Raw genomic sequence first — 26,178 nt, 5'->3', positions numbered from 1 at the left:
ACATCCACATGCTTGACTTCCTACTCCCACACCAGGTTCAAGCACAGACATTGTACGGTTAAGGACTGACAATGTTTGACCCCACCATCTATCCACAACATCAGAGAAATGATGTACAGCATCAACAATGCCATGGAGTGTGTCAGGCATGCCAGGAAGTGTTGCTTCCATGACCCTGAGCGTCCATCTGGTATACCTTTCACAATGTGCCTGTCCCTCCATGATGGACCAAAACATGCATTGTGTGACACGTGCTGTGACACCTCTGACAGGGGCTGGAAGGGCAGCAGTCCTCTTTTGAGCACCCCTTTCAATCTGCCTGTGTGGGACCTCACCAGGTCTCTGGCTATGGCTAATGTCTACAGTCACAGATGCCATAGTCGCCACACTACCCTGTTCGATGCCACCATCCTCTGACTGTCCAATATCTGTGGCTACTGGGGACTGGGTATGTGTGGGCATATTGACCGTGTACGGGAACATTGAGATAGAAGTGGGATGTCAACCAATAGTATTTATTCTGCCCCAACAACCCCACCTGTGCCTCACTATGGCCACCACCATCATCAGAATCCGATGAGACCCTGACATCAGTTTGTGAGGGAGACAGACCCCTACCTCCATGTTTATCTGTGAGGGGAAGACAACATAGGTAAGTTACTTCCTGCACTATAATGTTTGCTGATACACACGCACACACACACACACACACACACACACACACACACACACACACACACACACACACACACACACACTCACACATCCACATACACAGATACAGGTGGGGTGCCACAAAGGCATTATACAGACCACACCCTCTGACTGATGCCATGCATGACACACTATCAAACCACAACAGACACAGCCCTCAACAACATGCAGTGCAGCTATGTCCAGTTAATTTTGCTACCACTATACACCTGTGAAATATGTGAGAAGTGGGGGTATGTGATGGACCTTCACCTAACACACAGTGCACCCTTGTACACACTACTAATGTACTCCTGTATAGCACAGTGGCTACATCTACACCATAGTATGTGCCAATGTGTTACAGCTCCTATACATAGGGTTCTGTGATGAACAATGTGATGCACTGCAGTGAACCTCACCATAAGTGAACATGCACATATTGCAATATGACTAAGCTTAACAGGTGTGCATGGGAAACTGGCTGCCCTTAGCATGCCTAGGGTATACATGAGCCACAACATGACTGTTCCACACTCACCGGCTTAGGGTTGATATTCCCCAGCCACACCAGAGGTACCTATGAGGTTGTGAGAGAGAGTTATTGTCAGCACACACATATGTGGCATTAGTATAGGATAATATGTGCATTTATGAACATGTACACTATGAGCTGTGATACTGCCCAAATTACTGACATTCACAATATGTGTGCACATGTGTGCATTACAAATATCCACCCACAAATGCAGATTGTCCTGACATACGCATACAGGTACGCAACGGCTGCCACAATGAATGCTACCTACAGTATTAGCGTGATTCCCATTGAGGCTTTACCTGGATGCTCCTCAGCTGTGGAATCTGTGCCACCCACCTCCATGACATATGTAGTGATGGTTTACTGGGAGGCGGTGGCTGAACCAAGGTTTTCGAGGAACTCCTCAGTTGCTGAGAGTGGTGCTTGAGTAGCAGGTCCTCCACCTGTGCCAGTATGGTCCAAGGCCACAGCTGCAGCCCTTTGATGTGCATTGTGTATGAGGTCTGTGGCATCATATCAGACTTGTTCATAGCTTCTGTCCCGGTGACCCACATTGTTGACTGTTGCAACCAGTTTTACCCACAGGGCAGTGTGTTGTTGCATGTTTTATCAGGTCCTTCCCAACAGTACCCGGTGATGGAATCTGAGGGCATCAATGATTGCAGCAGTCTCCACTTCTGAGAATGCCGGGTTCTATCTTCGGTACATTGCACCTGAAAGACATTAACAGGGGAACACATCACAGTACTGCATACATTGGCCACCATTATGTACAGACCCTGCACATTCACTTTTGCTAGCACTATCCACCACTAACACCCACATCATACCTCTGCCATCTATCAGCTCAGTATGTGTGTAGGTATTGTCAACATACTGGCATTACAGCATGCATTGGCCCCCTGATCCTGATATTTCATGTTCCCCCCAATGAGGACCATAAATGTGCATAATTCTCTCTCCGTCATTCACATCAAACAGCACATGGAGCAGCTGGTGACATCACACAGGTTCCCCACCAGGGATTGGCAGACCACCAGACATCTACCATACAGCTATAGGCTATAAGGCCAACCCTCTACTCGGTTTCATACATACTTGTCAGGAGTGACCTCACTCTGGTATGCCAGACAATCACAGACTCCACATTGCTGGGCTGCAGCGTGAGTGCAAGTCATGCTCCACTCTGTTAACACACACACACACCTCCACCTGGTGAGTGACCTGAACTGGCCTTGTTGGCAGCTCGGATGTGTTTCCCCTCACATTCACCCTGCGGTGGAATGAGCACCCTGTCCACATCAGTCAGGGTAGCTACCTACACCTTTGCAGACGTAACCTGGTCATCTGGATGGTTAACAGCACATATACCCTATGGATACCACCTGTGTCTCTGTTGGATGGGGACATCAGCTGCTGCCTTGCATACACATGGGCTAACATGTGGCCTAGCCATATGGCTGCTCATTGCCCATAACCTGGTAACCTCGTATGGTACCAGGAGTAGCAGAAATGGCCTGACTGCTCTGACAGACTGTGTTATGTGTCCACACACATCACTGCCATCGACTGCTGTGTGTCCCCTGTGGGCAACATTACAGTGCCATGTCATCCAGCCTACATCCGACAAATAGTTGAGTGCTCCTACAGGTGCATGTGGACATTCCTGGAACATCTGAGCTACACAATAACTGAGAGCAGTGCTTATGTGTTGTAGGGTGACCTCCTCATAGGTGTCTGACATCTGCAGTACCCAGATGTTTGCGGAATGTGTACATGTGCCTGATAGATGTAGACCCCCTTGCCAGTCAAATGTGTACTTCCGGACACCTTTTGGACAATACGTGATGGTTGTCTGCGTAGTTTGAGGAATGTGTCTGTGACATGCCAGACTCCTGCAGACACAGTAATGGTACATGAATATCTGGTACTGTATCCATTCCCTTACATTGTATGGTCAGTATCTATGCACTGCTGCTGAACCAGAGCCAGCATTGCCCCACTACTAGTACCTATAACCTGCTGCAGGGACTCACCAGGTATGCTAGCCATAGTTGTCAGACAATCAGATAGAGGTGTGGAGTACACACTGACCTAGCCAGAGTATGTCAGGAATGGTCAGGGAGACCTGAACAATCTGTGAAATAATCCTGTATGACATTGGCAGACTGAGAGGGACTCAGTGACGGTACATGATGTGATATGCCAACTATATCCACCAGTATGTACTGTCAGTGTGACGCCCCTTCACTGGCCCAGTAATCAAGGAGCCTGAATCCTCACCACTACCACCAGTGAAGGATGTACACAATGGGAGGATGACAAGTACACACACAGTAAAGTTCAATTACCCTTCAGAGCACACAGAGATCACAGTCAGTCTTGGGCTGGTTTCTCCCTCTCTCTCCAGATCCCCCAATAAAGACTCCCCACTGGCACAGATATACGGTTAACATCTCAGCAGACTGGTCAAGCCAAAACATCCATCACCCTCTCTGTCCGACCAGTGCTTCGTGTCCATGCCCATATAGCTGACACACACACTTTGAGAATTGATTTATGAATCACACAAACACACACTCCTGGGAAAGGCTGGCACAAGTTTACTAGCTATAGCCCCTTCTGCCCAGACTTGAGGGTAGTTCTGACTGCCACAATCCAGCTCTTTGTCAGCTACTTTAAGGCCCTTACCAAAGGGTGACAAAACCTACTGTGTGATGTGCCTGTTACCCAAATGGTAAGTGTGACCAAGATCAAGGCTATTGGAGTGGGCTATACAGTGTCACTGAATACATATGGAAGTACTCTAAGAGCATACTTAGTTCTGCACAGACTAGACACAATTACAAGGTTTAACTATATTTAATAAGTAATAAAGGAACAAGACAATACTCATTCAATACAGTAACTACAGAGTTCAGACTTACAGGGAATAATTTAAGACAAAAATTACAGGACAGTCTGAAATAAATACAGCAAACATGTAAAGTAATTGGTTCATGGGTTACTAGGCTATTTGCCCAGAGGCCGTTATAAGCCTAGCCAAGAATTTTGCCCATGTTCCTTCAAAGTCAGCACCTGTTTTTCCTGTCCAGCAGGGACACAGGTGGGATCCCAGTGGTGTATTTTCTGTTTCCCATTTCATCCTGGTTCCTCTAGAGAGGGAGTCTATTCCAAAGATGGTGGAGTCTTTGGGGCACAAACCTATCCCACCAAGAACTTCTATTCACGTCACAGACCAGGTTAAGGACTTGAATGTGTGTTGCTCAAGTGGAGTTTGTCTTACAAATATGCAGCAACTCCATCAAGGCTGTATTAGAAATGGCTTTGTATGCCAGACACAGGTCACCTATGAGCAGTCGGTATGAGACTGAGTTGAGGGAAAGGGCTTTTAGCCTATCTTTATAGGATATGTGTTTGAGAACCTGGATTTTCCTGGTCAGGAACCTCTGTGGTCTCTCCAATTTCTGCATATACATGGCAAGGTGCATGCCGAAGGGGGCATTGCACTCGATAATGGGTCTGATAAGGGAGGAGTACAGGGATGTTATAACCTCCTTGTTCCTGGATGAAATACCCTTATTTTTGAGGTGGGCCATGTAGAAAGCTTTCCGTACAATGGAGGCAACGTGGTGGTCAAAAGTCAGGTTGCTATCAACCTAGGTGCCCAAGTCCCTCACAACTGATTGAATGCTGAGTATGTTGATATTAATGTGCTGATTAGTGGGGATGACATTTTCCCTAAAGGGGATAATTATGGATTTCTTCGCATTCAGTTTGAGGCCATACTTCTGGCACCAGTTATTAGTTTGGGTAAGGCCATCTTTAAGGATGTTCACATCACTAGGGGAATTTAAGACAGAGCCCAGCTTGCAGTCATCTGCAAACTTGGTCAGCCACAGAACACTGTTTTTGGTTTGCACCTCAGAAAAGTACATCTCAAACAGTAGAGGCCCCAAGACCAATCCCTGGGGTACACCACTCATTACGGGTCTAATACTACAGGTGGCTTCCCCTACTTTGACTGAGTAGGTTCTAACAGTAAACCAATTAGCTACCCATCTGGTAACGTACAAGTTGATGCCTAGCTAGTAGAATTTATGTATTATTCCTGAGTGGGTAATAGTGTCAAAAGCTTTGGCTAGGTCAAGGTAGGCAGTGTGCACCATTTTCCCCTCGTCTATGGCTTTGGTGACTGTTTTGAATCAGTCAACCAAATTTAACAGGCATGATCTCCCTTTGACAAAACCAAACTGTGTGGGGTCAAGCGTTTGGAAGTTGCCAATGTCCTTGTTTATAAGGTCCATGATAATGAATTCCATGGCCTTGCAGATCAGGCTAGTTAGGCTGATGCGCCTATAACTGCCTGGGTCAGTGGACGCTCCACCTTTGTGTAGAGGGATGACAGTGGCTATCCTCCATTCAGCTGGGATGAAGCCGGTGCTCAGGATTTGGTTGAATAGGTTGTCTAATGGAACTGAGAGCTCATGCCTGAGTTCATGTCAGATACAGCCAGGGATGTTATCGGGTCCCAAGGAAACTTTATTTTTTGCCTTTGAGAGGGCATTAAGGTCCTGCTCCATGGTGATGAGGGGAGGGGTGCAGGTGCTGGGGATGTCCTGCTTTACTGATGGGGGGGACAGAGGGGTGACATTTTTACTGAATCTGTATGCAGGCAGGTTGGCTATATCTGTAGCATTTGTGTATGTGGTGTTATTGACCACCAGTTCAGAGCAGATTTGGGTGTTGCCTTTGAGATTGCAGACATATGTGAAAAAGGCCTTGTGATTGTCCTTGGGGATGTGGGCAATTTAAAGTCGAAGTTAGCCTTAGAGGATTTCACCAGTTACCTTATTTTCTTGTTCAGACAAAGGAGAGCTTTCTTTTAACTTGGCACCTGCCCCTTCTTGGCCCTTGACAGCAATTGTTTCCTTCTATTATAGAGTGTGTTTATTGCTGCTGTCCACCAGACAGGTTTACTCTTCCTTGAGGAAGATGATTTGGTCCTGTCAGGTATTGCTGAGTCCATACAGCTATGTAGGTGCTCATATAGTTTTTTGGTGTTCTCTTGGATATTAGTGCTAGCTCCAACTGAAGAGACAGTGGCTGTGAAGCTGCTTTTACCTGCTCTTAGGAGATTGTAGTCAGCTTTGCAAAAGTTTTTAGTTTGATCCTGACAAGGGGGTGTTAGGGTACAGGGTGACTTCAAAAGTGATCGCTTTATGGTCGGATCTTACCAAGGAGGATGACACTGTAGGACTGCTACAGTGGCTACTCATGTTGGTTAGGACCCGGTACAGGATATTTACACATGTCATATGGATTTTGCCCAGCTGATCCAATGCGTTGGCATTGACGAAGTCGAGGAATCTCTGGGTGTTCATGTTTGAGCTACAATAGGTCTTGCACTCCATGGCTGGGTAATTAAAGCAAACCAGGATCAGGGCAGAGGGTTGACTCTTGATGGATTCAAGTAAGTTCAGCTAGGTGGAGTGGGTGTTCTGAGTCATGGCTGGGGGGCTGTAGTTAGCTATGATTTAAATAGGTGTTATGTCAACAGTTAACTGCACTTGGAGTGTCTCCTGTGCATAATACCATTTGACCAGGCTGGAGGTGTGTATGTCTATGATAAATATTGCAAATCAACCTCCTTTGGCTTTGTAGCCCTCTGTTTGGGGTTTGAAAGTATGGTAGGATGAGTAACCTGGTAAGGTTGGGATGCTCTCCACAGCTTTGAACCAGGTTTCATTGACTGCACAAATGTCAGCATCCTCCATGACAAGGAATGCCTGCAATGACTGCAGTTTCATGCTAAGTCTCATAGTGTTTAGCAACATGACCTTTAACATTCATTTATAAGAATTTTTCATGTTGGTAATTTTATGCTCATGACTTTGCCTATAAAAGGCACTATGGGGGTGGCAAGAGCCTTTGCCAGAAGCCTAAAGCCCATGGGAGACAGACGAAGGCCATCTCTGGTAAAGCATTGTGGGCTGTCAATCATGTACTGGCTAGTGACTGAGAGCAATGATTCTAGGTTCTTAATATGATTGCATCTCTCACATATTGTGTTCATAGGTGGTAGTAGTAGAGGGTTGTCTGTGTACATAAGGCAGTTGCTACACTGTTTCAGGGTGCCCATATCAACCAGAGTAACAGGAGAAACCACAGGAAATTGTCTGTCCATGGTTATCAGAACCTGTGGAAGAGAGGTCAGGGATAGTAGAGAGGGTACTATCTGAGGAGGGTACCTATAGGTGTGAGTATGGCTGGATAAAATCAATACAGTAGCTGCAGGCAAGGGCCTCACTCCACAGGAGTGCTGGTAAGGGAAAAATGCAACTGAGATACCTCGCAAAGGGTTAAAACAGCATAGTAGCAAACAAGCACAAACCCATGCAAATGCTGGGTTTAAATACCACAAAAACAAAGGTAAAATAGAAACACTGGAACTGACCAATTAACCCTTGTCCCTGAGCTCTTAGCTCAACACCCTATGCCAGACCAGTTCACTTACTACCAGTAAATGCAGGCAGACCATGGCCAACACAAGATGGCATAGTAGGAAACACAGGAATCACACAAACAGATCTGAATGCAGTAAGACCTGTAACCAGAATATGCTAAAGATATTTAAACTCTGTTTAGGTCAATTTAACACAGCAGAACAGATACACACTTAAATATAACTGTAGCAAACAAGAGCAAACTGATTGAAACAAATTAACCAATTAACCAATAAAAATGCTCGAAACTGAGCTCTTTTCCAACAGTCTTCAATCACACAAGTTCTAACTGCTCACTCCTACCACTAGGGTGCAGGGGAATCTTCTCCAAAAAGATGGCTTGGATTAGTGCTCAAGTTATACAAACAAAGCTAGGTTCAGCATGAATGAATCTAGTCTATGCTACAGCAAACAAGTTGCACCAGTTTCAGAAAGAAACAGTTCAAATAAGCAGGTGCAATAAGCCTTTAACCAGCAATTCTCAGATCAGAAGGGCATAATCTACCCTTTCCTCCCACAAGAGTACAGACCACAAAGCTTCTTAATGTAAAATAACTGTCCTGAAACCCAAGTGCTTAAATCATGACTAAGACACTTTTAGAATAACAGGCACTAAGCCTTCAACCAACAACTCCCAGCATAGAAGGATGTAAGCTACCTCTCCTGCCACAAGAGTGTAGACCACAAACCTTCTTAATGTAAAACAACTGGCCTAACCAAAAGGCTTAGAATATCAGTTATAATTTAATCAGGCTACTAACAAGCAGTAATAAATGCAGCAAAATAAGTGCAATTGAGTACTTTTAAGAACAGGCAGCAAAAGCAAAATAAAGTAGTAAAGTAGGAAGACATACAAATACAGTCATTTTTTTGTTTTTTAAGTTGTGAGAAGGGATGAAACACGATAATTAAAGGTTGAGAAAATAAGGGTGGTGGGTCTTCCCAAATGATCTCTCTCTACTCAGTAGAATAAGTTGATGAGATGGGACTGGGAGGAATGTCCAAAATTAAATTTATAGTAGGGGCAGGCAACTCAAAAGCCACCAAATTTAAGAACACAACAAGGACTGGGTGGGTGAGAGGAAAAACTTTTAACACTCCAACAGAACAGAAAATTTAAAACAAAACAAATGTAATACTAGAATAAGATGCAAACTAGAAGTGATCAAACCTTAAATAAAGAGCTTCAAATCAACATTAAATGCAAAGATGACTAATGCTGAGAGCAATGCAGACCACACAAACACTTCAGCTAACTACAGACATTTTTAAATAAAAGAGCAATGCTGTCTCTCAGCTCTTCCCAGTAATTAACTGATGCTATTCAGTTTGAAAAATAATTTCTTGGTAACTTTTTTAACTGACCTTAGCCAAGAACACTTAAAACTCAAACATAACAGAAAATTTATAATAAAGCACATGCAATACTAAAATAAGATACAAAATAGAAGTGATCAAACCTTAAATAAAGGGCTTCAAATCAATTTTAAATGCAGAGATGAGTGATACAGAGAGCAATGCAGACCACACAAACATCAAACAGGTATACTGAGGTGGGAGGCTGGCATAATGGTTAAGTTGTTTACCTTGCAGTTGCAAGGTGCAGGGTTTGATTCTCATATGGGGTAATTGGCTAGGCTTAAAACAGCCCACAAAGGCAGTCAGCCTAGTACTAACCTGTAATACAATATTCCCAGCTATATGTAGATGATTTTACATTTCCCTAGTCTGTTACTATTAGCAAGGCAAATGCAGATGAGTGGATGTTGTCAGATACAAAAACACATACAACATGCAAAAGTCTTTCTCTGAGACAGGTCTGAAAGTAATAATTAACACTAATGCTGGGTTAACTCAGATTACGTCAGTGTTTGTCACCTGCCTTCAGTTCCCAGGCTAACAACAACTAACATACATGTTAACTTCTCTGCATCAGAATCACATATCTGTCTGATGTTTGTGTAGAACTGGAAGACATAAAACAGTTAAACACTTTTACATTTTCAACCAAGTAATTATTTCTGTTTCAAGACAATACAAAAACTCTAGCTGTAGACATTTATGTCTGCTTGCTGCACTGAAACTGAGATAACACATTCATAAAACATGTTCACCTTATTTACTTGAAGATTTGCAACATATGTCTGTATGTTTAAGGCTTCCAGCTTCTACTATTCATACATACATTTGCACAAGTAATACTTTATAGACACTTCTGTTCTTTGGCAGTACACTACACTGTGGTTACACTCTTAAAGCTCAGTCATACCTCTCAACCTCTTAGAGCAAGACATCTGGACAAAGGCACAAATAAAGGGGGGACAAAGGCCCAAAAATAGTGACAATTTATAAATATTGCTCTTACACACAGACAGTTGATAGAATACCAGGTTTTGCATTCTCATGAATTTTCTAAAGAATATGACATCTGACATTTAAATGTGTGCTATTATTTTATGACTTTAGTCTTTAATGATTTGCCAGTGATTTGCCAGACAAAATACAAATGTATGAGAATATGACTAAAAATATGAGGCAAACATGGTCGGTCTGAAAAACTCTGGACAGTTGAGAGGTATGAGCTTAGTACATAACATACAGTTCAACACACACTTCTGCACCAGTTTGATATCCACATACACATATAGGTCTCTTACATTTGTAAGACAAGACAAGCATATGTATCATATTAATATTCACAACTGACATATGATTATTTACAACATCCCAGTTAGCTGGGCTGCCAGTGTCACAGTTATTATTGTACAACAAACAATCCCATAGTAGTCATATGTGAGCTGACCATTGTTATGGTGACTCAGGGGCCAGAGCTGTGATCTGTGTCACTGCAGACAGAGCCATCAGGTATGGCTGTATGTGCTGCACAGCAGACTAACAGCAACATGTCAGTTCAGGAAGTGTTGTTGAGACCTACTGCTTAAATTCTTATTTCCCATAACTGCATCCCCCATCTGCATTCCATTACATGCATAATTGTATGACATACCTGATATAGTACTGTACTCCTTTGTCAGAAAAAATCCACAAGTAGTGTTGTACAGAATCGCAGTCGTCTTCCTGAAGAAGGTGTCAGGCCTTTTTACTATAGGCAGCAGTAGCTTGCCTTTTGTAGGGAATGCTCATGAACAGGTGATTGCCTGTGCACCAATCTGTGTCTCCCACTTGCTATTTGCATCCAGAACAGCTGTGTTGCCTTTACATTAGCCAATGGCATGGCAATACATAGCTATAATGAAGGCCTTTATGTGGGCCTTGCCCCTTTTCCTGGCCTGTAAGGAAGACATTATCGAGGTGTGGGAGTTACAGCATCAGAGATCATAGGTGAAAATACTGTCCACTGTTTAGATCAATGTATGTCCACAGTTTTGCATATTATGTCTGCATACCTTCCCAACCTCTTAGCACAAGTAATCTGGACAAAGCCCGACAAAATGGGGGGACAAAGCCCCAAAACTAGGGACGGATTTTAAATATTGCTCTTATAAACTTAGAAATTTGCTAAAGTAACAGGGTTTGTTTTCACATATATTTTCTGAAGGATTTGAAGTCTGCAACCCAAATGTATATCATTATTTTGTGACTTCATTCCTCATATCATCTCAGTGATTTGCCAGAAAACCACAAATTGTATGAGGAACAGGCCAAAATTATAAGCCAAAACACTGGACATTCTGTGGAAATCTGTGCAGTTGAGAGGTATGTATGTCAGGCCATTGTTTACAGGCTTTCAGATTCTGTAGCAGTATACTGTACAAATGTGTTTTGGGTTGAGTAAGACGACAGGCAGATGTGAGTGTCATAGATCCTTTTCTATCTGACTGTGTATTCTGCTACAGTTGATGCTGGTCTATCAACTGATATGTTTTTAGGGGCAGACTGACACATGTCTCTTACAATCTCAATATCCCCCCGACCCTTTATATCTGTCTGTTGTGTGTATGCCCTGTTCTAGGTGCTTGGGAGCAACATTAGGTCTGTAGCAGTTAGCTGGACATACTGCTGCATGTGTAGCAGGCCACAGCTGCTGCATTCTGGCCAGGAGTCAGACTAGGAATTGTGAAGATATTAGCGGAGAGCAAGCTGTTACTGTCAGTGAGGGTGTGGTGTCAGCTGTTTTGTCACAACATGACCTGGTTGAGGGTACGCACAACAGTTCATGTGAGGCATGTGCCTATGGTGAATATGTTACATAATAGTGTAATCCAGAGAGTAGTAGGCAACATTTAGTACACATATTCATAATTGTGAAATGTGTCCCACCCTGTAGGCCTTTAACATGCTACTGTGGGTGGCAGTGACTGCGGTAGGAGCAACCAGTTTTGCCGGACATTGCAGCGCTCCATTATTCTTATGTTGCATTGACATGCATGCAGTTGTCATGCCACACACCAGGCTGTGGGCCAGGACTGTGGGTGTCTCGATATGACAGATGCTAGAACTGTAACAGATGGAACTACCAAGTAATTACTACAGCAGGTGTATTTGTAAGATATATGTGCATGCATACAGTGTGTAACACAGGATTAGCATGGACTTGTGTGTTCTGATGGGCATGACGTGTGACACTCAGCTGTCTGTCATGTTTTTGTATCCCCAGTCTATGCTTTCTTGCCTGTATGTGAGCACACAGAGTAGGTTTTATGATGACCCTGCCATAAATGGGGGCACTACTGTGGATATTCAGCAGCAGTCTGTGCAGTTGTCAGCTCTACCTGATATTGTAGGCCTCCCTTACATCCAGCAGCATTTATTCGTCTGTGTTCTGGTTCTGTGTCTGCATCAGAGGCCCAAGTACACTCTGATTTGGGCCAGTATATATAGGAGTAGTGTGTGACTGGTAATCAAGATATGTTTGTAAAAACAGCTGTTATACTCCAGAGGTCAGTTGGCTTACTGGTATGTTGCTAGACCTGTAGTTCAAAGTTTGTCACTGATGTACTTTTCCCTAAAGTTACATCCTCGTAGTGCTAGATATATTTACAAATGCATCAATTATTCCACAGCGCTGATTTGGTGTAGTGGTTTGTTGCTGTGACTCTGATTCGGAAGGTCCTGTGTTCAAGACTTGGCAGCTTTGTTCTTTTTTTTCCCTAATGTTACATAACTGCAATGCATGATATATTCACAAAAGCATTGCCACATCTCACAGCTGATTTGGCTTAATGGTGGAATACTCTGATTCTCGTGCACAGGGTCCTGGATTCAACACTTGGCAGTGATATTATTTTTCCCTAATGTTAAATGACTGCACTGCATGATATATTTATAAAAGCATTAGCAATTTTCACAGTTGATGTGCTGTGGTAGTGTGTTGCTTTGACTCTAGTGCACAGGGTCCTGGGTTTGAGACGTGGTAGGGCTGATAATTTTGTTGCCAGGCAGAACAGTGGCTGAATGTGATAGAGTGATTAAAGCAGTCTTAACTGGTTTTGCATGGTTTTCTGCAATGCTAAACAATGCCAAGAGATGCATAGGTTCTCTCAGCTTTGCTTAGCAGTGCTTACTCCTACTTAAACCCACACTAATTCCAAAAAAAAAAAAAAAGAAAAGAAAAAAGGGGTGATAGGAAAGTGGTGAAATGGGGACAAGCAGGGGGAAAACATTATGAAAGGCAGCTAGGGATGTGCGAGACGATGTAAGAAAGGAACATAGCTCTTGATTTCTTGTGCAAGAGCAGCTGTGCATGATGTGGACAATTTGGAATTTAGAGCCTCACACCCCACAGGGAGGGGTGTGGGTGACATACATTTGTTGAGTAATTCAAGGGAAAACTGATTAACATCAGTGTATGTGGGGGCAAAACTGAGAGCTATGTATGAGATGTGATTTTTTTGGGGGGGGACAGATACCCCTTTATTTATTTTTTTAAGGTGAGAGTGGGATGTTGGGAAAGAGTTGTAGGTAAGTTTGGGGAGGTAAGTTGGGTAGGAGATGCTGCTTTTGCAAACAGACAAAGCAGACAGGATCGGTGTATGACACGAGGGGATAAACACCTTGGATGGGGAGGGTGGTTAGGAATCAGAGGGCAACTTGTCCCCAGATGGAAACAGTGGGACTGAGGTCCACACCCATGGGCAGTCACCAATGCCCCCTCATGGCCCTGAAGGTGGCTGTGCTGGGGCTGGATGACTGGGCCAGCCTGCCCCTCAAGGTGTGCCAGTCTGCCCTTGAACTGACCCACACAGTCATCCAAATCATGGTGGATGACCATGTGAACCATACCACTGAACTGTTGTTCAGTGACAGTGTCCTGCACGTGCCCAGGGGGGATGGGTCCTATTGTCTGATGCAGTTTCACCCGAGGGTGGTGCAGGACCAGTGGAGGAACCAATTCGAGGTTGGGTCCCAGACATACTGGGACCCGGTGCCATAGCCAAATGAGGTGTGACAGGGAGATCTACTGGGAAAATTTGGCTAGAGCATCAAGGAACTTCCCCTATTAATTACTGTTGCAATTGGGACATATTTTGCATGAACACTTCCTGTTTCCATTACAGGTATAGAGGCAACTTGGAGAAATAGGGAGGGAGATGGAAAAAGAAGAAGATAATGGAGTGGAGAGAGAAATGGAGGAGAAAGCCAATATCAAGACAAAAAGAGAGAATGAATGCAGAATCCTCAGGAGATATTTCAAAGAAATCTGTCTGATGGAGATGAGTTGGCATATGATAGATATATAATTACAAACCACCGGTCAATAGGGTTGAGAGGTGGTTTACTTAAAGAAATGGCGATGCATAGTGAGCCAGAAAATGAAGGAGATGTTTTCTCAGGGGGCATTATGGAGAAAATACAACAGGAGAATGCAGAGGTAATCCTAAAGTGCAGTGGTGAGATGGAGAAGAAAACATATATAGAGAAAGTAAAAGAAGGTAAAGGGGGGTGCAGAAAGAAATGCAGAAGAAAATGAAAAAATTAAAGTGTATTGTAAGGATTTAAAGTAAAGAAGAGGAAGAAATGGACAAGTATGAAGTGTGGGACAATTTAATTCTTTATTTTGGTATAAAGACACGAAAGGTAAGAACATTTATTCTTATTAACAAAGACACATTTTGTAATATTATATCTGAGATTGTTTTTTCAATGGAATTTTTTCTTGGAGAATATGAAAAAAAAAAGAAGACTGTAACCCATGGAATCTTTATGTGATAAAAGCATTTAATAGGGGAAAAAAGCATGTACAATTTCGAACAGAGGTAGAAAGAGAGACTTTGAGAGGACATGTGAAAACTTTATGTAAAGAAGGACTGGACATTGCAAAGGTTTATTATAAAAAGGATTTATAGACTGGCAGATGTGACTGTAATATTGTGTTAAAAATAGAAAGAAAAAAAATATATACATATACAAAGTATGATAATAGGGGTGTCAAAAAATACTTGGGAGAGCACAAAAGAATATTTTTGTAGAAAAAAGAAGGACATTAGATAAGTAACTGGGATTAATTAAAAAAGCAATGTTATACCTGTGGGGAAATGACACAGGATGCAAAAATAATGTGAATTGAAATGTTATAAATGTAACAAAAATGGGTATTTATGGATGGGTTGTAAAAATGAAAATAAGAATAACGAAAAAGAAAAAAGAATATGAACAAAGAGAAAAAATATTAGAAGTAGTAGAAATAGAAGAAAAATTAGATGAGAAAATAATAATAAAGAGGAAATAGAAGAAGGCTCTGAAATAAGTGATGAAGAACACAAACTAGGACACAGTAAAATAAAAAAAAATGAATTCTATTGATAAAAGGGTAAAAGACAGAAAAGAAAGTTTAATGGGACAAATACAAGAAAAAAAAGGAAATGGGCAAAAATAATAGCTACACCTACTGGTTAGGGGTTGGTATAATGGTTATGGTACTGGACTCACAGGCAAAAGGTAAACTGATTCTCACCTTTGAGATGGAAATTAGCTAAGCTAGGCTAGGAATGGCCCATTAAGGCAGCAAACCCAGTAATTATCTATGAAGTTATGAAACCATGAATCTAAGGAAAAAGGAAGATGAAAAATGTAGAGTGTTTTCTGTAAATGCAAATAGTATTAAGAATATAGTAAGAAGAATATGGATTTTGGAATGGGGTAATACATGTTATTCAGATGAAATTATATTAGAAGACAAGTTTCAACAAATGAAGAACGATAAAGAGAAAATCTCTGTGGAGGAAAGATAATTTAGAATTTGATAAATGAAAGGTGTTCTGGAATAGCTGTATTCTGTAGAAATACAGTAAAGATATTACATGTAACTTTTGCAAAAATAGAAAGACAGACCATTGTATATTTAAAATGGAAATAATAAGTACACAGAATTATAACATTATATATTTATACTAACTGTAAAGAAAGGCAAAGCTTATTTCATTAGCTTTTAGGCTATGTAATGATAAATAAGAATATTATAATGTATTTCTTTCTTTCTTTCTTTCTTTCTTTCTTTCATGTGACATTTGTTTACCAGGATTGTCTGACTGGGTACCTTTTTGGCTGGGCTTGTATAGGCCGCAGGGCCGATAGCCTAGTACCTACCTATGAACCTATGACACCAGGTGCCCTTTTTCAGCAGAGACCTGGGGAGAAAAGCTCCACCTGTTACAGAGTACTTTAACAACAATAGTTAAAAAAGTTCGACAATGCTAACAATAGTTATAGAATTAACAATAGGTTAGAGAGTTTGAGCAGTTGTTATCAGAAAATTCAAAGTAAGAATAGATAGCAAGGTTTAACACTGCTTAGCAGTAGTTTAAGAATTAACAATAATTAGAGTTTCACAAGATGTTAGCAGGAAATTGTTCTCAAAAAAACATATCAGTTAAGCATAGGAATAGTATATATACAATCAACTTAATAGAAATGAGATTGTACTAGATATTTACACTGTGTTCAATCCACCTAGGCATGTAGTACAAAACAGTGGAAACGTGTTTAGTAAGGGGACTGGAGTAGTAGGCTGGAGAAGGTGGGGTCAGGGAGGGACAGTGCAATTACATAGATCCTTTTCTTGAAGGTGTGATTTAAGGAGTTTTTTGAATATAGCAGTGTGGTGTTATAGCCTGAGTCATGGAGGTAGTGTGTTCCATAATTTTGCAACTTCATAAGGGAATAAAGATTCCCCTGAGCTGTTTTTATATGGAATGACTTCTACTAGGGCTTTGTTACTGGATCATGGTTCACTGTTGGTGCTGTGGAACTTTAGTAGACCTGTTAGGGCAGGGGTTTTGTCTGGGTGGTAACAGTATCTGATGGGCTAGGCTGAGTTGGTGGTAGTGAAGTAAGTTTGGAAATTGTAACCAGTTTAGTGGTGTGAGCGTGATTTAGCATTGGTTGCAAACCTGGCTATTTTGTTGAAACATGTTGATAGTTTATTAAAGTCAGTCTTATTGAGCTTTGTTCATACTGGGGATGTGTATAGTAGGGTTGATAGGAGGTGTGTTCTATGGTAGTTCTGGTTCTGGGGTTAGAAATGTGTTGCTACAATAGAGACAGCTTAGCTTTTTATGGACTATGGAGATGGTTAGGGTTATGTGTTTATTGTATTTAAGTTAGTGGTCAGTTGTAATTCCAAGTAATTTGGCTTTGGGGGCAGGAGTTATGGGGGTGTTACTGACTTAGAGAATAGAGAAGGTGGAGACTATAGTCTTTGTTGACTGAATAGTATTAGCTTTGTTTTTTGGGGGTTAAGTATTAGCTGAGAGTTGTTTAGCCAGTTTTCTGTTTCAGAGAAGGATTCTTGGGATTGGGTTTGTAGCAATTGGATGTTGGGTGCAGTGCAGATGAGGGTAGTGTCATCTGTGTATTGGATAATTTTGGCTTTGGTGGTTGCTAAATGGAGTTGGTTTGTAAAGATATTGAATAAGAGGGGGCCAAGTATGGAACCTTGTGGAATGTCACATTTGACTGCGAGTGGGGGGGGGGGGAGTTGTGCCATTTAACAGATTGGGAGTGATTGCCTAGGTAGCTACTGAACCACTGTAATGTAGAATTATCAAAATTGAGTTTGAATAGTGTGGTTAGTAATTTATTGTGGGAGACTGTGTTGAATGCTTTCAATAAATCTAGGAAGATGGCAGAGACAAATTTATCTTGGTTTCTGTATGTGTTAATGGTATTGCTAAAGTTAATGAGGGCAGTGGTGGTGCTGTGGCCAGGATGAAGTCTGTGTTGGGTTTGGGAGAGTAGATTGTTAGAGAGTAGGTGGGAGAGAGGTTGGTAATGGATACATCTTTCTAGGATTTTTGAAAGTGGTGAAAGGATTGCAATGGGGTAGTAGTTGGATTCATCAGTGGATGGGCTGCCCTTGAGGCGGGGGATGATGTTTGAGGTTTTCCATAAGGATGAAACATGGTGTTCGTTGATGGATCTATTAATTAGTATAGAGATTGCGTAGGCTATGGCCTGAGATGAAAGATGGTGGAATTCAGCTGGGAGGTTGTCAGCAGCGAGAGTGGTTGGGTTGAGTTAATAATAATAACAAGAGACTTTAATTGTGATTTAAAAGGTACACTTAAAAATAAAGGAAACATATAAGAAAATGTTAGATGATATAAGATGTGCTAAGTTAAAACTTTGGGACAAAAATTCATGGACTTACAAAAGGGGTATGTATAGTGCTGAAGTAAACTGTTTTATAGTATCAAAAGGTGAGAAAGGGAGGTGGTTGGAGGGGTAGTTGAAACAGGATTTTCTGATCATCTTGCAATATGGCTAGTGCTAAAGGAAAGCAATGAATATATAAAAATAGAAAAATAAAAAGGACAAAACCACCACCGTAACAGGTACAAGCATGCAAAATCTGAAGGTAATGCTACTCAATGCTAGAAGTCTAAACCTCAAAATGCACTCTCTCGAGGCACTCCTAAAAATGGAGAACATCGATATCTGTGCAGTAACTGAGACCTGGTTCAAGGCTCCAGAGAGCACCCCTGCAATACCAGGCTACAACTCTTACCACACTTTTCGGCCACCAAACCAGGACCAAAACACTAAAGGAGGAGGAGTGTCAATATTCACCAAGGATATTCACACCACCACGCTAGTTGGCCAACACAATGTGTCTGAAATTCTCCAACTGCAACTAACACTAGGTAAGACTGCAATCCAAATTGTAGCTTGCTACAGATCCCCCACCATACCCCAAGATTCTCATTACACCTTTCTAAACATACTGGAAAATATTAAGATAGAACCAAACACCCTAATACTGGGTGATTTTAACTACCCTGCCATTAACTGGGGAAACTACTCATGTCCCAACACCTTTGCGCAACGGTTCTTGGAATTCATAAATTCCAATGCCCTGGATCAACTAATCCATAGTCCCACCAGGAGCTCCAATATCCTAGACCTGGTCATTACCAACATGGGAAATCAATGCTCCATACCTATGGTCACCCCCTCGTTAGTCAGGTCTGACCATAAGCTAATCACCCTTAACATCCACATCCCACCCCACCCCCAGTAAGGAAACCCCCATAAAAACTTCTCCAAAGCCAACTTCATGCTACTCAAGTCAGAAGTGACAAACTTCATAACACCCATGCAGACGGAACTGAAAGTTCAACTGCTGAATCCTACACTAAGGCACTGTACGAGCACATCCACTCATGCATGAATCGTGCCATCCCAAATAGAACCAAAATGCTCTCATCCAAAAAGGAAGCCAATCTGGTGGTCCCCTGCCATAAACAAACTTTACAACAAAGGAAGAAACTTTTGCAGAAAAGAGGAAAATCCCAGGATGCAAAAACTCCCTTACTAGCCTCAGTAAGAAACTGAGATGCCTCATAAAATCCTCCAAAGCTAGTTATGAAAATAAAATTGCCAAAGATTCCAAAGACAACCACAAAGCATTCTATAACTATGTCAAGAATCTACATGGCAATGCTCAGATCTGCTCTGAGCTAAAACAGAATGGCATTAAATATACTGATCCAAAGGATATTGCCAATATCCTGGCAGATCGATTCAGTGCCAACTTCACCCTGCTCTCACCCCCTAAATGGCCCATCTCAATACCGGAAGATTGCCAAATTCCAGTAATAACGGCCACACAGGTACAAAATGCACTCTCTAAAGCCAAGAATACAGCATCCATGGGACCAGATGACATCCCGGGCTGTGTACTACATGAACTACAATATGAACTGGCACCTCACCTAAGTGTCATGTTTAATCATAGCCTCACCTCAGGTTTCGTGCCCACTGAGTGGCGCAGAGGTACAGTTATCACAATCCACAAGGGGGGATCCACCTTGGATCCCGGAAACTACCGTCCCATCAGTCTGACAAGCCTTATCTGCAAGGCCATGGAGCGTATTATCATGGAACTTATAAACAAAGACATTGGCAACCTTCAAACACTGGACCCCACCCAGTTTGGGTTTGTGAAGGGCCGATCTTGTCTCCTGAACCTGATTGACTTCTCTGAATCAGTCTCCAGAGCCATGGACAAGGGTAAGGTGGTCCACACAGCCTATCTAGACCTTGCCAAGGCCTTTGATACCATCCACCACTCTGGAATCATAGATAAACTTACTAAGTTGGGCATTAATCCCTATGTCACCCAATGGGTTGCTAAATGGCTTACTGATAGAACCCACACTGTAAAAGTAGCCGACTCCAAATCCAGCTCCAGACAAGTGACAAGTGGAGTACCTCAGGGTTCAGTCCTGGGGCGCTCTTGTTTGGCATCTACTTCTCTGAAGTACAGGTCAACACTAAGGGACTCTGGCTAACAAAGTTTGCAGATGACTGCAAACTGGGAGCCATTATTGAATCCACAAATGATGTGGATACTCTACAAAAGGGCCTTACAGAAACAGATGCTTGGTTCCAGAGCCATGGGCTCAAGCTCAATGCCAAGAAATGTATTGTTATCCCCTCTGGGAAAAAACATGTATCCATGAATTACCATATAGGTGGCAGTACACTAAACACAGAAAGTGTGATAAGAGACTTAGGGACAAAGGTGGACAGTGGTCTCACCTTCGATAACCACATCGCCACAACAGTCAGGAAATCCTTCTATGTGGCACACCTCATCACGAAGGGCTTTTCATCCAGAAAAAAGGAGGTCATTGTCCCACTGTACTCTTCCCTCATTAGACTCATTATAGAATACAATGCCCCATTTGATATGTACCTCTCAAGACATCTGCAACAACTGGAAAGGCCTCAGAAATACCTCACTAAAAGAATCACAGGCCTAAAGCAGATGCCCTACGCTGACCGCCTTAAAAAACTCCAGCTATACTCTGTCGCATATCGTCTACTCAGAGGCGATCTCTGCTTAACATACAAGGCCATGTCAAACCTAGAGCTGTTGGACATGCTACACTTAAAGAAATCCCAATCCCTCAGAGCTACACTGTCTAGGGATCTAAACCTTGTCATCACAATAAACAAAACATGCTGGAGGGATAGGTTCCTGACCCAGAGACTCCCCGGACTCTGGAATAGATTGCCCATACATGTCAAGCAGAGTGCCTCTTTGGACCTCTTCAAGAGGAACCTTGACGATTGGATGGGAGAAAGGAAATTCACCCCAGGGATCACGTCAGTCGCCCTGCTAGACAGGGGTCCAGGAAAGTAAATAATGTGGGAAGAAATAGCCAGGGAATTGTTATGGCTAGGCTTATATAGGCCCTAGGGCTGATAGCCTAGTACCAACCTATGAACGTATGAACCTATGGATAAATGAGAAAGTATGGATAGAAGAAGTAAAGATATTCATAATATAGTTATGGAGCAATCATATTACTATAAGAACATTTTATAAAAAATTGGTTTAAAAAAAGGATGATACTTAAGCAAAAATATATAAAAATGTTTTTTTTTTTTTGTTTATTTTTGTTTGCAGTGGTAATATTCTGTGAGAAAAGTAGAGCAAGAAAAATATAAAAGAACATATAACAACGCATTAAAAGATTTACAACATGAAGATAGAAAGTAATTTGACAAAAAAAAAATATATGAAAGGAATCAAGAAAAAATACAAGAAGTGTTATACAAGTAAAGATATTTTACAAGGAAAAAGGGAGAAGTATTAAGTCTCTTAAGCAGATTAGTAAAAGAAGATGGCAGTGTAATAAAAAATAAAAAATGGATAAGGAGTAATAGAAAGAAGTCAAGAAAAATACTATGAATAGCATAGTACAATATGTATGAGCAATGTTTAAAGAAAAAAAATGTAGTGAAAAAACATGGAAAGTAAAAAAAAAACTAACAGGAAAAAGAGACTATGGAACTGGAAAAGGAGATTTCTTTAAATGACCTTGATAAAGAAATAGGAGACGTAAATATAGATTTGGCTGCAGAACCAGATGGAATAGGGTATAAAATGTATAAAAATGTAAGGGATTGGCAAAAAGTACATTTGTAATGATTTTGAATTAATAACTAAATGAAGGTTTTTATGTATAAGAATCATGTAGTCTAATACATAAAGTCATACGGAAGAAGTATGCTAGAAGGCAATTTAAAAAAATTGTGACCGATAGTATTGAATAATAATGATTATAAAATCTTTATGAAAATAATACAAAAGAGATTTGACACTAAAATGGGAAATATTATGGAAAATAGTATATATATATTACATATATATATTTATATATAAAGGGGAAGGGTTGTCAAGAATTATTAATCATCAAATTGTGGATATTATTAATAAAAACAAGAAATGAAAAGCATGGCAAAAGACCTTAATAAGGCATTTGATACAACTAAACATGCAATATTATAGGCAATAATGAATATAGTATAAGTGAAAAAGTTAGGAAATTATGATGTCAGCATATAGTAACAATAATGTAAAACATTTTTGTAAATCGGAGATTAATCTAATAGGTTCATATGAAGAGTGGTGTAAGTGGTGTAAGACAGAGAGACAGAGATACCAGTGAGTTGTATACCCTTTGCATTAGTTATGAATGTGATAGTACTTGAAATAAATTACAAAATGAAGGAGGCGCTATAGATATATATATATATATATATATATATATATATATATATATATATATATATATAACAACAGCTGTAGGGTTAACAATTTCAGTCCTTTTAATGTATGCAGATGACATTATAATACTTGCAAAAACAGATAAAATTTATATTTTAGGTCATATGGATTATATGGATTGAAAAAATAAAATAAATTATGTTTAATAGTAAATGGTTTCAGCAACAATATTAAGTAAAATCAGGAGGTGCTAGTTATAGAAAAAGGAGTGTGGGACTAATAGGGGTGAAAACGTAATATGACTGTAAGGAAAATTATGAACATGTGCAAATATATTAGTATATCTACATATGTATACATTCTTTTTTATATATAAATTTAGGACCCCTACATATTTTAAGAGGTTTATATCTACCTCAGTTACCACGAGCTCAAGCAGATGGAACCACAGTTTAACATCTCATTCAAAGAACAGCACACTCAAGAGTGCAGTACCCCCCTATGGTGCACTGCAGTGTCAGCAACTGATCTACCTGGTGAGGAAATACAACCCACAGCTTTCTATACTAAATATTGTCAACACTGTTTCGTCAACGAAATTTGATCAACTAAGCAGATAGTGGACAGGTATGCAAGAATGGACAATTCTCAAAATTAGGGAATATTGTCTTTTCTTGATATTGCATGATAAATTTGCAGTGACTGTGGGGGCAATGACCACCATTTGGGGGTGCAGCAGGACCTAACCCTAGCAAAAAAATGTTTATCTCTTTTTAAGTTTAAGTTTTCATCTAACAAGGAGCCAAGGATATTACTTGGTGCTTGCACTGTAGCATGTCAGTGTTTGCATTGTTGACATTATGTGGTCAAATTTTAGTCATCAGCATTTGGGTGTTTTGTTGTAATTCAATACAACCACTTACATATTTATATATGTGTATGTGTATACATATATATATATATATATATATATATATATATATATATATATATATATATATATATTACACACACACACACACACACACACACACACACACACACACACACACACATATATATAAATTTTCATTAAAACTGATACACAGAAACATCAATGGGCATTACATCAGTTTTTGAGTTTCTGTTCCCTTATTCAGCTGCGTTAAGTGTATATAGCATACAGTATATCTGGACCTAGCAAGGCCATTGACACTTTTCCCCATACAGGCATTATTGATAGACTTATAAATTTGTATATAAATCCTTATGTTGTATGGTGGATATTTAACTGGATCTTTGACATAACTCATGTGGTTAGAGTCACAGTTGCCACTTCTGAAAGCAAAAATCTTATCAGTGTTGTACTACAGGAGTCAGTTTTGGGATGTCTTATATTTGGTATAAATTTTTGAGACCTTCAGGCCAGCACTCCCAGCCTATGGTTAAATATATTTACAGAGAACTGTAATTAGGGTGCTGTTATTCAATCTTCAATTTTATCACAAAAAGCTATGGGTTGTGGGGAGTGGGTATGCCAGTTGGGGGTTCATTCACTTACTGTCAACTTCTCTCCATCAGAGACATGGGGTTCAATCCAGGGGTGAATTTGGAATTTCCCATTGGAATAATGACAGTGGTCTCCAATTAAATGTAAAAAAATGTAGCATAGTTTGTTTTGTAAACAGAACTGTTTCACTTGCCATATGGAAATGTATTGTTCCAACCAGATAGTGTAGTAAGTGATTTAGGAACTCTTATTGATAATTCCTTATCATTTGACCATCTGAAAGCCTTTTATCTGGACCATCAATTTCCAAAGCCATCTACACAAGCTCCAAAGAGATCTTAATTCTTCTTTACACATACCTTGTCAGAGGCATACTTAATTATAATGCTCATTTTGGCATGTATTTGTCTAAATATATTATACACATTTTGGCATGTATTTCTTTTAAGATGTCACACAACTTGAAAGAACTCAGAAATTTATAACTAAAATAATCAGTGGCCTCAAAAGTTAGTGTGATCAGGAGTGACTAGCTGATCTTTGTTTGTACTGTCTCTTACAAACTCTTCTATGGAGATCTTTGTCTAGCTTTTTAGACCATGAATGATCCAACCCTATTTGACCTCCTACTCCTTTGCAGAAATAATGGTATGACCAGTTTTCCATTAAAGGAACTAAGCCTTCATTAGCAGATAAATAAGATATGCTGGCATGCTGTGTTTATATCCCAACATATTCCTCACCTCTGGAATAAATTTCCATGACATATTAAACAGAGTAGCATATTGTCACTTTCAAGGTAAACCTAGATAAATGAATGGGTAGCCTCAAATTACCTCCTGGTCTATCTTGTCTTGCCCTCCTTGAGGCTAGTGGAAACATTTGAACAGTTCCTTTTTTTTTTTTTTTTTTTTTAGCTACACTTGAAATATTCTGCAGACTGATTGCCTAGTATTTACCTATGAACCTAAGAAATACATTCCTTAAAATTGTTCAGTACATAACGGTCAACAGATGTTAACATTTCTCTGAGGATCTAGGTAGGCCTCCAGATATCTTGCTCATCTCACGAAGTAACACAGCATGCCTTTACGCCAGGCCTTTCTCCAAGCCTTCAATCTTAGCTTCAGAATCCAGCAGTGTAACTGTTAGTTTAGGCCTTTATTCCAGGACTCAGACTCAGCTCAAAAACTTCTATTTTTTTTTTATTTAGGCTAAAATCTCAGTCAGAAATATCTTATTCATTCTCTTAGGCCTTACTCACAGTTCCAGAATTAAGCAAAGCCCTCTAGTAGTACTCCAACAACACACTTTCTAATTTTAGCCTTATAGCCTGATCTCTTTTATACTAAGGCAGAGTATCTGATTCCCTGATAAAAGCCTGGGAAAACTATTGCAGAAAAATGTGTTCACTTTACATTAAAATGCATGGACATTTTCAAACATGTTACAAGCTCATACTTCTATGTATTTGCATAATATTTGATAATCTTAAAAGGTTCTTCACGTCTTTGTGTGTACGAATGTGTGTGTCTGTGTGTATGTGTGTGTGTACGCATATCTGTACGTGTATAGCACTCTTTTTCTATCTATCTATATCTATATATATATATATATATATATATATATATATATATATATATATATATATATATGTATATATATAGACACATACAATATCTTGCCTAATACAAATATGTATATGTATGTATATATGTGTGTGTTTGTGTATATATATATATATATATTTATATATATATATATATATATATATATATATGTGTGTGTGTGTGTGTGTGTGTGTGTGTGTGTGTGTGTGTGTATGTGTGTGTGCATATAGCACTCTGTCTCACTCTTTTTCTATCTGTATATATATATATATATATATATATATATATATATATATATATATATATATATATATATATATACGTACAATATCTTGCCTTATACATATATGTATATGTAT

The sequence above is a fragment of the Protopterus annectens genome, chromosome 2.part1 (genome assembly GCF_019279795.1).
Source record: "Protopterus annectens isolate FY-2018-M chromosome 2.part1, PAN1.0, whole genome shotgun sequence".
NCBI lineage: Eukaryota > Metazoa > Chordata > Ceratodontiformes > Protopteridae > Protopterus > Protopterus annectens.
Note: the sequence above shows the minus strand (reverse complement) of the source record.